At 37.7% G+C, this 12,773-nt stretch overlaps 1 protein-coding gene across 1 annotated transcript in view; it reads right to left on the reverse strand.

Annotated features, from left to right (window-relative positions):
- MBD2 (methyl-CpG binding domain protein 2) overlaps positions 1 to 12,773 on the reverse strand; it is a 65,910-nt gene that overhangs the window by 35,458 nt on the left and 17,679 nt on the right. The window lies entirely within an intron of this gene.

The raw sequence follows: 12,773 nt of genomic DNA on the forward strand, positions 1-12,773 counted from the left end.
CAGTAGCATGTAATCCGAAAAACTGGACTAACTGGTTTTCCCAGAAACTGTCACAAAAACAGTAAATTTTATTACCACTCTCACCTGTAGAGTGCCAAAGAGTCACTATGCCCAGCTGTGTGTCTGAATCCTTCTAAATAACTACCAATCTGCCATAAACTTATAAATTATAAAGCAAACACTGGTTTTGGTTTTGGTTTTGAGAGAGAGAGGGAGACAGAGAATCCAAGCAGGCTCCATGCTCAACGCGAGCACGACACGTGGCTCAATCCCACGAACCTGGGATCAAGACATGAGTGGACATCAAGAGTCAGACGCTTAACAGACTGAGCCACCCAGGTGCCCCAAGCAAACACTTTTTTTAATGGGACAAGATTAAGGCTACTCTTATAATTGTAATCTTCCCTTTCAGCATAAGAAAAAGTAAAGCAGAAGTTTCTTATATCACAAAATTAAACTTGCAAACACACGTTCTAATATTAGAAAAAGTTTCCAACCTTGATTAATCTCAGTATACAGGCTAACCCTCAAACCAAAATTTAATGTATTTTATAATAATGTGTATATTAGGGTGGAAATACTCAAATAACTCAAATAATTTTTGAGACTATTCTTTCCTCTTAGGTGCTGGAAGGAATACAAAAACAAATCTTTTTAATTTTAAAAAAAATGTTTACTTCATCCCTTTCCAATAAGTATCTCTGAAAAGGATCTTTCTACATTCAGAAAGAACACACAATATAAATTAATTTTTAAAAAATCAGCAACAGGGAGAAAACAAATTTCCTTTTGAAAAGATTAATAGTGATCAATACTAGAGCTGAGCATCAAAAGTGGATCTGAAATTTTTAGGATCCCGGGTGAAAAGAGAAACATTAAATTATATAGATATCAGGTCAGAGAGAAGGAAGTATACCAATTAATAAGGGAAACAAAGCTGTCCTAGTATTAAATCTAGAAAAAAAAATTAGAGACACTAACATCACAACAAAACTAAGCAAATTTCAAATGCTTTTTCTTTTTCAGTGGCCTTCCATAAAAGCCAAGAATATAAAATTTAAAGGAAACTTGGTGAAGGTGATTCTTAAGGGACTAAGCACCCGTGTGATCTAATTACCATGTTGTCTTTTGGTTGGTCTAACTTGACCGAGGCTAGAAAAGAGGATAATTAAAGAGGTGGAGGAAGAGCATGTGTTTTATAAACGGGTGATTTTCAAACATTTTTGCATTCCTACCAGCTAAAAAATTTTTGAAAATATATATCTCACCTACATTTCAAAGCTGACATCAAGACTATTTCAAACTGTAATGTAAGTGATTGCAAAGAATGCACTTACTACACATGTTAAGTACTGACACTTTAATAAACCTATCACTTTACAATGTATCTAACAATCTAAATATATTCACCATCAACCACTTATACATGAACAAACTTTTCAGTAAGTACACATTTTGTTTCACTCCTTTTTCTCTTTGAGCTAATAATTCCATTCCCAAAGTTATTTCCTCTTTTAAACTTGAAAACCTTTAGTTGATCATATGTCATGAGATTATTTTTTTTTACTTTTTGTGACCATAAAGCACTTAGTGATTAAAAAATGTCTTTTGCTTTACTACATCACTAGTATATAACTGCCCCTAAATAGTAAATTACATGCTAATGAATGAGATAAAAGTTAGATGCATTAAAGAAGAGAATTTTTTATTTAAAAAAAAACCTCAGGGCACCTGGGTGGTTCAGTCGGTTGAGTGTCCAACTTCGGCTCAGGTCATGATCTTGCAGTTCATGGGTTCGAACCCTGCGTTGGGCTCTACGCTGACAGCTCAGAGCCTGGAGCCTGCTTCTGATTCTGTGTCTCCCTCTCTCTCTGTCCCTCCCCAGCTCATGCTCTGTCTCTCCACCTCTCAAAAATAAATAAACGTTAAAAAAAAATTTTTTTTTAATAACTTCATGGGCTGAGACAGATGATAGAATAGGCCCAAGATTTAGTACCAATTCCATTCCTATCCTTCATTTTTTGTAGATGTAACAGCAAGAAACCCTATTTGCATAAATGAGTAAATAGAATGAGTTTTCTTCTCAGTCAATTCTTTGAACTTCTTTTGAGTTATATGTCAAAATATCGCATAGTGAACCATCAAAAATTTTTAATAATCGAAGTCTACATAAAGTGCTCTGTAAATTTTAGACAAAGAACTTTACTGACAGAAAGTCTTGACTGTTACCAAGTAATTCATTTTCTCGGCATCGACACCAGTATTTCAAATTATTCCTTTACTGGAGATCAAACATTTTGCACCATGGTAATACGACAGGCTAGTAAAAAGTATGCTCTTATGTAAAATGGGAGAAGGTGGACTACAAAAGGGCAACTGGGGTAAAAAGAGTTTGTACCTCCATCCCGGGGCATGCTCAGGTCAACTACACGAAAGAGTATACTTCTAGAAGTTAAGAATATAGAAACACTCCTTTAAAACCATGCGTGTTGTGTGTACTATGGAAGCCTTTACACAGCATAGTTTTGAACAGCAGGAACTTATATATTCTAAATACCACTTTTTCCAGCCTAGCTTTGAAATAAAACTGAATGACAGTTCAAAATTGTACATATTCTATGACAAGAACCAAAAGGACTCATTTCACCTTTAAAATCCTTGCAAATTTTGCACTTTTAAAAATTAGCCATGTTTTAATGTAAAAAATGTTGCTCTACCTACCCAAAATGCTCAAATAAAACTGATACTTCCAAGTATCATTCATCATTTTATTTCCATGGCTTTCCATATAGTACATCCCCCAAGAGATATTCATGCCCCAATTTGAGAACTTTGTTTTTCTGGGATCACTTTCCTCATCTGTAAATGAGGATGATAACAATAACCATTCATAAGATTCTTACAAAGATCACACAAGATAATGCATGTATAATGCTGCTTTCATTCAGTCATTGAACAAATACTGAGTGCCTACTACGTGCCAGGCACTGACCGTATGCTGGGTATACAGTTATCATCAAAACACAAAAATCCCTGCCTCAGAGCTTACGTTCTGGGAGAAGACAACAAAATAGCTGTAGGTTTTATGGCAACATTGGTATGTCAATTCTGAATAAATACCTGCTCTTTCTATTATCAGCATTAATGTGTTTTTGAGCATGCTACTGAAAATTAGGAACTTAAACCTATTAAGCTTTCTCAGGAGAAAAGCCATTCCCTGGTTCACAAAGAGGGGAGCCTGAGTGGTACATTTAGAGCAAACCAAGAATATCATCAAAAAAATAATTTCATTTTGTTCCAGAATATGTACAGTAGCCTATACTTAGTACCTTTCCACAAAATCAAAAGCCAATAATGCAAACTGCTTTACAATCTCTGATTTCGTTTAACTGGTATATAATTCACACACCATAAAATTCACCATTTTTAAGTGTACAATCCAGTGGGTTTTTAAAAAAATACATTCACAAAGTTCTGCAAACTTCATAGGCTTTTACAAAAAATAAAGAAAAAATATCTGGGATCTATGATTTTGTACTGAAAATCCACTTAGTATAATTTGCTAAGAGCAAGACTCTTTTTTAAGGAGATCAATGAGATATTAAAAAGAGGAGACAGACTACATTTTGAGCTCATTAAAAAGGACTTATACTTGTAGTTAATTGAAGAGGTGGAGGACTGAAATTCATCACTGAAAACAAGTTTTGAGGAGTTCTACTTGAAAAATAACTTCTTGCAGTTTTAGTTAATATGAGGTCATTAAAGACCTTACAACAAAAGACAGAAATGAGTTTCAACCAAATACTGAAGAGCAGCTCTACTCAAACTAGGCCATGTACTGTGTGGAATTCATTATCTCCTTTACATCTGGGTTGGCACTAACTGTATACACATCCTTGGGAGAATGGTGGAGATAGTCACACAAATCATTTGCTGTAGGGCTTAATTCTCTTACTGACTTACAGTCTACAATGTCAGGGAACTCTTCAGGACCTATAAAACTCAGTGAAATAGACCTCAATTGCCAACAAAAAACCCTGGGCATCCAAAATAAATCTTGCCAAAGCCACAGCATAGGCTACTATGACTCCAAATCTACCTTCATTATTAGCATGAAATCCAAGCCCAGCCCTCTCAAAAGGTTCTATCATATTTGGATAGATCTGAAGCACTAACTTACAACATAAACCTAATTATCATACTGAAGAGACTATTCTCATCAGTAAGTCTATTTGCTAACATGTAAAGTTCTTCTGTTTGCTTTTTGCTCCCTAGCAATCTTTATCCAATCAATATCTAAATACAGATGACCCTTGAACAATGTGGGGGTGAGGGGCACCTAACTGCCACACAGTCGAAAATACACATATATATATACATATATAACATATATATATACACATATATATAATTTTGACTTCCCCAAAACTTTACTACTTATGGCCTACTGTGACCAGAGGTCCTATGGATAACATAAACAGTTGGTACATGTTTTCTATGTTGTATGTATTACATACTGTATTCTTACAACAAAGTAAGCTAAAGAAAATGTTATTAAGAAAATCATAAGGAAAAGAAAATACATGTATAGTATTGCACTGTATTTATCAAAGAAAAGTCTGCATATAAGTGGACCTGTACAGTCCAACCTGTGTTTAAGGATCAATTGTATCTGCTCAAATTAGCCAAAAAAATGGAACAATGTTGTTAACTGATACCTTATCTTCATTTATTAGCTAAAGATTATTTATTAGCAAAAGATAAATACGTTATCTATTATTAAGGACGTTCCTGCAATGAGAAAATTAGAAGTGCTTTGAACAAGAGAATACTAAACAGTTCTAGGACTAAAGAGGCCTTTGCTCTGATCCTTTCCTCCTTTATTCACTCATTAAACAAACACTGTCCACGTCACCATCATTCCTGCCTGAATGAGCACTGGCCCCTGACTCCCACTTCTGCACTTCTACATTTTCCACACAGCAGCCAAAGCAATCCTATTGCTCCCTATCTGGAGTCCGAAAATAGCATTCCATACCATTCCTTATGCCAGCTTGACAAGCCATGATTAGGTTGTCTGCTGCCTTGACCTCACCTAGGATGCCTTCCCCTCTCACTAAACTCCAGCCACAGTGGCCTACTCTGCTCTCACAGGCTTAATGTATCCTGCCTTAGGGATTTTGCACTGGCTACTCCCTTTACATGGTATGCTTTTCCTTGTGGTTTTTGTATAGCTCACTCTTAATCATTCAGATCTCAGCTGCAAAATCCTCCTCTTGGAGAAAACTTCCCTGATTGCTCCGCCTGAACAGCCACGCAGTCAGTCTCAACCACTGTTAATTAATTCACAGTATAGCACTTGATATTTAAACTGTGTATTAGTTTGTCATACCACTAGAATTAAAGTTCCATGAGCACAGAAACTTCCTTTACCATATTTTTCAGAGTCTGCAATAATGCCTAAGCATATAATGTGCTAAAAGTTTTCTGTGGAATAAATGGATGCATAAAATGTCTATTACACGTAAAATCTTATGTTATGCAGACCTGAGCCTTCAATAGTCTCATTTTCTGCTTTAAACTCACAGGTGCTAAACAGGTAGAAAATACTATCATTCATTGCTATCTACAACGTCCATCTCAAAATTATTATGCAAAGAATGAAGTCACCTGGGGCACCCAGGTGGCTCAGTTGATTAAGCTTCTGACTTCAGCTCAGGATATGATCCTGCGGTCTGTGAGTTCAGGCCCCGCATTGGGTTCCCTGCTGTCAGCACGGAGCCCAGTGTGGATCCTCTGTCCACCTCTCTTTCTGCCCCTCCCCAACTTGTTCTCTTTCTCTCTCTCAAAAATAAACATTAAAAAAAAATTTTTAAGAATAAAATTATCTATATTATCTGCCTTGAAATCATCAATGTAAGAGAAATGGCCCCTAGACTTACTCCATCTATTACTATTTAAATTATGCTTATAGGTGGGATGTGGCCAGTGTCTTCCTCTGAGTCACAAAGTCAGCCCAGAGTCCAGACCATAATGTTTCAACTGTGTACTCTGCTCTAACAATTACCAAAATTAATACCACCACATATTACATTCCTCAGTAATAACCAGTCAAGTCTCTCAGATCATACATTATCACCCACCACTCATCCCCGTAATATTCTGCACGCCCACTCATCTACCCCACCGTTCAGTGGCTTCCAAACTTTTTTGACCCATCCCAGACCCAATCATCATACCATACACTCTTGAATGACGGGCCACTTTCCTATATCCTCAAAATTTTCTCTAGACGTTCTCTCCAGTTCCTGCATTCACTGACTTGGCCATCCTTTGATGGCCTCAAGTCCTGTCACATGAAACTTCTCTTTCCCTCCCTCTCCTCCCACCCTTCCTCTCTCCCTCTCTACTGCACTTCTAAGGGCCAAGAGGTGGCATAAGTTTTCTCCTTTCTCCCATTTTTCTCAAATAATTTCTCCACTTTTGATCCTTCAAGAACACTAGCTCCTTTGAAGTTCATATATCTGGCTATACTACCCTCTACCCCTCCTCCCTTTCTCCTTCATTCACTAGACTTTAGCTTCCATTTCAGTCTTCTTCTCCATCCCAACTCTTGTCCTCATTCTGGGAGACCTCAAAAACCATGTGGATAACTACCCAATATCCTGAGTCCTTTGACCTATTATTCCTCTGCCCAACCTCACTCACCTAACATTATAGTCACAGGCTTGTCTACACTAGTAACTATACCACCTCCAGTATCTCAATCAAGCACCCAAGTCTCCCAATTCCTACTTCCTATCCTTGCAGCTCACTTTCTCAGAACTGCCCTCTGCATTCTTTGACTCCCATCCATTGACTCTCTTGGTTTCTCACTGCTCTTTAACCCCTTTCACATTCCTCCCTACCCAGTACAGGTTTCATGGTAGTGGTTCTTCTCCTTCTCCTTCTCCTTCTTCATCATCATCCTGCGAATGTGCTTAACTTGTTTGATGTCTGTGATTTTTCCACTTTGCTACAGACCCTATTATTAAACTTTTCAAAGTCTTTAAGGTGGGAGTTTAACCAAATCATCTCTTTCACCTACCATCTAGTGATTCTCTTCTCTCTCCAAAAAAAATTACCAAAAGATTTGTCCATCTTAATTTTATCTCTCACTCACTTTTAACTCCGTCCAACCTGGCTTCTGTTGCCACTGAAAGTCAAGGTTATTAATTTACCTTCATATTGCCAAATTCAAGGGACATTTCTGTTTCCCTCCACTCAACCCATCATAGGCATCAACACGACTGACCACTCACTCTTCTTTTTGAAACATTCTCCTCTCCCATGTCTCTCCTACCGTACTAGCCATTCTTTCTCAATTCACTTTGCTGATTCCTTCTGCTGTAACCAAGTTTTAGTTATTGGATTTGCTCAGAGCTTGGTTCTGGATCTTTTTGTCTGGGCAATCTCTTTTAGTCCCATTACTTGGAATACTGCCTAAGTGCTAATGACTTTCCAGGTGAGACCTCACAATTTGGCATAGCAACTGCATATGTGACATCTCCATCCAGATGTTTAATAACCACTTCAAACCTTGCATGTTCAAAATTTATTTTATTGACCCATACAAATTATTTCCTAAGGTGATCGCAGTGAATGGTAACCCAATCCACCCACTCATCTAAAAACGAAGGTCTCACACTTGAGTCTTCTCTGTTATCTTCCATACCCAATCATTAGCAAATCCTGTAAATTCTACATTCAAAACAGATCTAGAAACTGCCTGCTTCTCTCCACCACCACGTGTCTAGGCCATCATCATTTATCAACAGACTACTAGAATAACTACTTGCTCTCTACTTCCACTTTTGTCCATTTCATTTCAAATTAACAGAAACTGGACTCAACAGCGGCCTACACTTAAGGGAGATGCCAGTAATCCCTTATAAGAACTTCGAGGCCTAGCAATGCTAATTTATCACCTGTGATCTGCTCACTGCCCCTCTTCACTCCCAACTATATCCACTAGAAAGATACCAGAAGAAACTCCATGCCAACAAGTACTTAATACACTGACGAAGAGGACACTAGCATCTTTGGGAAACATTTTAGTTACCTTCTCTATAAGACCAGGAATAAAGAATGAGAGGTCTCTGTTTTCAGTGTGGATGGAGAGATTCTACAAAGAACCCAAGGGGCAGTTCTCACCATATAGTATGCTCTATCAGGAGCTGGTAATCAGAATGATCCTACCACAAGAGTCCTGAGGACATAAATAAGTCAGTCCTGAGGACATAAATAAGTCAGTCCACTACAGGACTACTTTCAATAACTGAAAAATCCCCAATTTTTTCAACAAAGTCCTAACTTGAGATAGAGCAAGTGAGTTGGTCCCTCATATCTTCTGCCAAGGCTTTGCTTCTTCTCTTGCTTCTAAACAGTGGTTATTAGCTTTATCAGCTACATTTTCCTTTAGAATTTGATAAATAGACTCTCTCCTCACAAAAAATGCATAACAGAAAATGCTGCACTTAGTTCAAAGGTTCCTGGAGGGCCTCCTGAAGCATGGACTCTTAGACTGGACACCTGCCTCTCTACTGGTTCTCTCTTGGCCACTTTTATCCATTAAAGGAAAAATAACAATAATGATAGTGTTCCTTGGTCATGCATTCTCTTCTGAATATTTTCCTCTCCTCTACCTCTCATTCAATCTCCATAAAAGTAGTCTAAGCATTTTTATGGTTAGAGGGGTAAAAATATATACTGTACATACATGTTTGTAAATGCACAGAAATTCTGGAAGGACACATGACAAAACTAACAGCAGGTTCCTCTCAGGAAGAGGACTGCACATGAGAGGCTGTAGAGGGAGGGAGGCTTTTTTTATTGACGATCCTTTCACCCTGTGTACAAATCACCCAATCAAATAATAAATCAAAATTGTAAAACCTTTAAAACAGCAGGATACATTTTGCTTCTAATTTCTCATTTCCCAGAAACTTTCTGGCATTCTAAGAAAGACTTCTGGTCCCTCGTAACTGGACACCAGATGCCTTCTAACTTGGAAATCCAATGGATACTACAAAGTAAATTTTCTTTCCTAGGCTTTTATAACACAATTTCTTGATTCTCCTACTACTTTTCTGGAAGTTCCTTCTTACTCTCCATGAAACTAATTTATTCATTTATTCACTACCAATGGTGTGACAAGGTAATTCTCTTCTATTTGCCCCTTTGTTAGGCGATCCTAGTAAGTTATGACAAACCACAATGACAGGAGTTCTCAAAGCATGACCTGGGAGTTCCTGGGGCTGCACCAGATCCTTTCAGAAGTGCAAGTAACAAAACTATTGCAACTCAGCCTTCCTCACCCCATCCCCAAACTTGATCTTCTTCCCCTATTCTTTATCGACCTCCACCCCAGTGACTCAAGCCAGAACTGTAGCATGCATCAATGGTTCTGTCTCTCTACAATCATCAGTACTGAAATGTACTTACATCTCTTGATTGACTCTAACACCTTTCCATACCTCCTGCTACAGCATTAGTTCAAGCCATCATTACTTTTCTAGACTACAACTGCCTAAACCACTATCCCTACTTCCAGTTTCATCTTTTCCCAAATTCATTCTCCCCCTGTACCCATTCTGTCCAGTACCCAATCTGATTCCCACCATCACCACCTGTTCACTTGTGCTTCTCAAACTGCAGATACTGCCCCCAAGATGTATTAGCTCTCTACAAGAATTTTTATTATTTTGTTGAGGATAAGTAAAACAAGCACATTCTAGATCATTTGGTTACATACCTAGCATACAGCCATACAGAATCCAAGGTCATGTTGATAAAATCACAAGCACACTACCATACACCAACATAATTCATGAAAAATGAATAATGGCAGACTTACACAATTGATTCCACTCAAGACAATCTAATGTTGTTTATTTCCAAATTATCAAACTTGTGTGACTAGAGAAATGTGATGAAAGAACTGAGTCTTTCCAAGGTAAGCACACCCAGCCAACCTAAAAAGTAACTTGTTCTATACCATATTCACATTGTAAGCATTTGATAAAAATACATCATATGGCACATTCATGTTGGGGAACTTGGATTTTATTAGTTTTGTCGCTTTAATTTATACACATTTTAATGTTAAGAGCTAGAACCACAGGAATTCAGTTTAATGTTCACACATCTGAAACACTGAAGTAAAAGGAATTTCTAGCAACAAAACCCAACTACTGGAGTTCCCAAAACATATTTTGTGCACAGAACCACTGTGCTCTTTTTATCCAATCCTAGTTTTTCCAATTACTTTTTTAAAGAAACGTACCCTTTCAAGAACTAAAAATCAGTTATTCAGTCTCACTAGCCATATTCCAACTACTCACTGGCCAGCCACATGTGGCTAGTGGCTACGACATTTCCATCATTACCTAACTGTAACTTCTCCCTTTGAGTAAGCATTGAGAAAGCTATTCCTCACTTCCAACTCTATTTGGATGACTTCCAAATCTTCGTTTAGTCTTTTTCTATTAACTTAATGGAGTATCTTCAGCAACCACTTGATAGCTCTACTTTATCAGCTAGAAAGACAGAACTAGTGACTAGAAAAAATTATGGTAGTACCAAATCAGTAAGGTACAATGTAATAGGGAATGGAAAAGATTTTCAGGGTAAGGTTAAGATTGTGATTGAGACAAGCAAGAATAGGTACTGCAAAAATAGTAGTAAATACAAATCAAAAGACAATGCCCACTCCACTGTACCCACTCATCCTAAAATGATTACCACTTTGCAAAGATCTTCAAAAGACATCTTCCCAACCATACCTGAAGTATTAGCACTCAGTAAACGCACTTTTGATATGGAAAATATATTAAGATCTCAGTATATAATCGGTCATTATGAACTACAATTTAACCTGTTTCAAAGTTTATTTTGTTAATAACATTTCAAATTCTTTCAAGGGTTTTTAAAAACCTCAAAAACAACACAATTAATAACATACTTCAGCCAAGTTTATAACTATACAGCAAAACTACCTAACATTCCTGTTTACTAATTTAAATTTCCCAGCATTCTCTATACCGTATTATTTTTTAAAAAGACGTAATACATTATTAGCCACAAATACACTTTCTGCTTTATAGAGATATTCATTGTTGGCATGACTCCAAAAGAAAGCCTATTTTTAAAACTGCAAAAGTCAATTTTCTGAATGCTTAATTAAAAGAAAATCAGGTGCAAAAGACTATGCCCCCCAAAATTCAAATAGAAACTTCAGAAAACAATGACAATGAAAGGTAGTTCCAAAATAATGTACGGCATATTAATTTATTCAATGTTTATGACCACTAGAAACTTCCGGAATGAGGTGAATATTAAATCAAATAAACATGAAGCAAACATTTATTAAGTACCTACCGTGTGCTAGGCTTTGGACTACCTATACAAAAAAAAAAAAAAAAAAAAAAAAAGAAAAAGAAAGAAAAAGACAGTCCCTGCCCTCAGGGAGCTCACAGTCTAGTTGAAGCAGACAAACAATCACAAATACAATGGCAAAGCACCAGGGAGGCATTATGGAAGAAGGGACTGGTCCTGCCTGATGAATGCAGGGGCGGGCTTCACAGAGGTGGAGACAATGGAGCTGGGCCTTGGATGAGCAGGAGTTCACCAGATGGAGGGGAAGGGGGGAAGCGCATTCCAAGCAGAGGAAACAGCACATGCGCAAGCAGAATCTCGAAAGCACATGCCATGGTGCAGGAGGATGAGCAGTCCAGCGCAGCTAGAGCATAAAGGTGCACACAAACTAAAGAGACGAATTAGTTTTTGGTTGTTTAGTGAATCGTAACTATCAGGTATAAATCTTCACATTACACTTACTGTAGCTTAACTGTGATTCTGATAACAATAGGGCAGTTTGAAAATATTCCATTCATTTCACAAATATTTGAGCCCTTTTGATAGGTACCCAGCAATGTGGTTAGAGTTGTTTTTGTTTTTTTAAAGCAGTTTTAGAAAAATAAATCTTAATATTCCTCTGTACATTTAAGCGGCAAAATAAACCCAGAATAAAGGTTCTCTTAAACTGAATCACAGAGCTTCACCTATACACACTACACTCACTTTTGGTAATCTGAGCTCCCTGTACTACCACTATCTTTTTTACCCTTAACACTTCGTAACTATCAACCCAAAGTAACCCCACAATTAAGCAATAGAGAAAGCAATTTCAGCTTTCCCTTCCCGTTCTGCCTATCTAAACATGGTACTTGACAATGCCCCTATGGACATCAATGCATGGTGACCAATGCAACAGATGAGGAAATAGTGCACTCTGACCCCCATACCAATTTTTGGAAATTAAACTATTATAAACAAATTATTCGGCTGAATTCTGAATAAAGAGAGCTATGAAGCAGAGACCCATAGCCTTTCAGGAAAAGTAAAAAGGTACAGAGGAAGAGATCTTCAGTCAAAGAGTTTCCCACACTGGCCACCAAGCAACACTGTTCACCGAGGAAGCTTGGAGCTTAGGAGGGCGCGATGCGGAAAAGAAAGGAACTCACATGGGTCAAACACTTTATTAGATGTTTTCATATTAATTCCTATTTACTCCTCGCAGTAATGCTAAGGGAAAGAGTGCACTACCTTACTTTCACAAATGAGAAATCTGAGGCCATGCGAAGTTAAAAGAGTCACCCCATGACTGCCTGAGCTAATAAGTGGCAGAGCCTGCCTGGTTCCAAAGCCTGTCTCATTCTACACACCGCCTCGGG

This window comes from Panthera pardus, unplaced genomic scaffold, assembly GCF_024362965.1.
Source record: "Panthera pardus isolate Hobbes unplaced genomic scaffold, ASM2436296v1 HiC_scaffold_15, whole genome shotgun sequence".
NCBI lineage: Eukaryota > Metazoa > Chordata > Mammalia > Carnivora > Felidae > Panthera > Panthera pardus.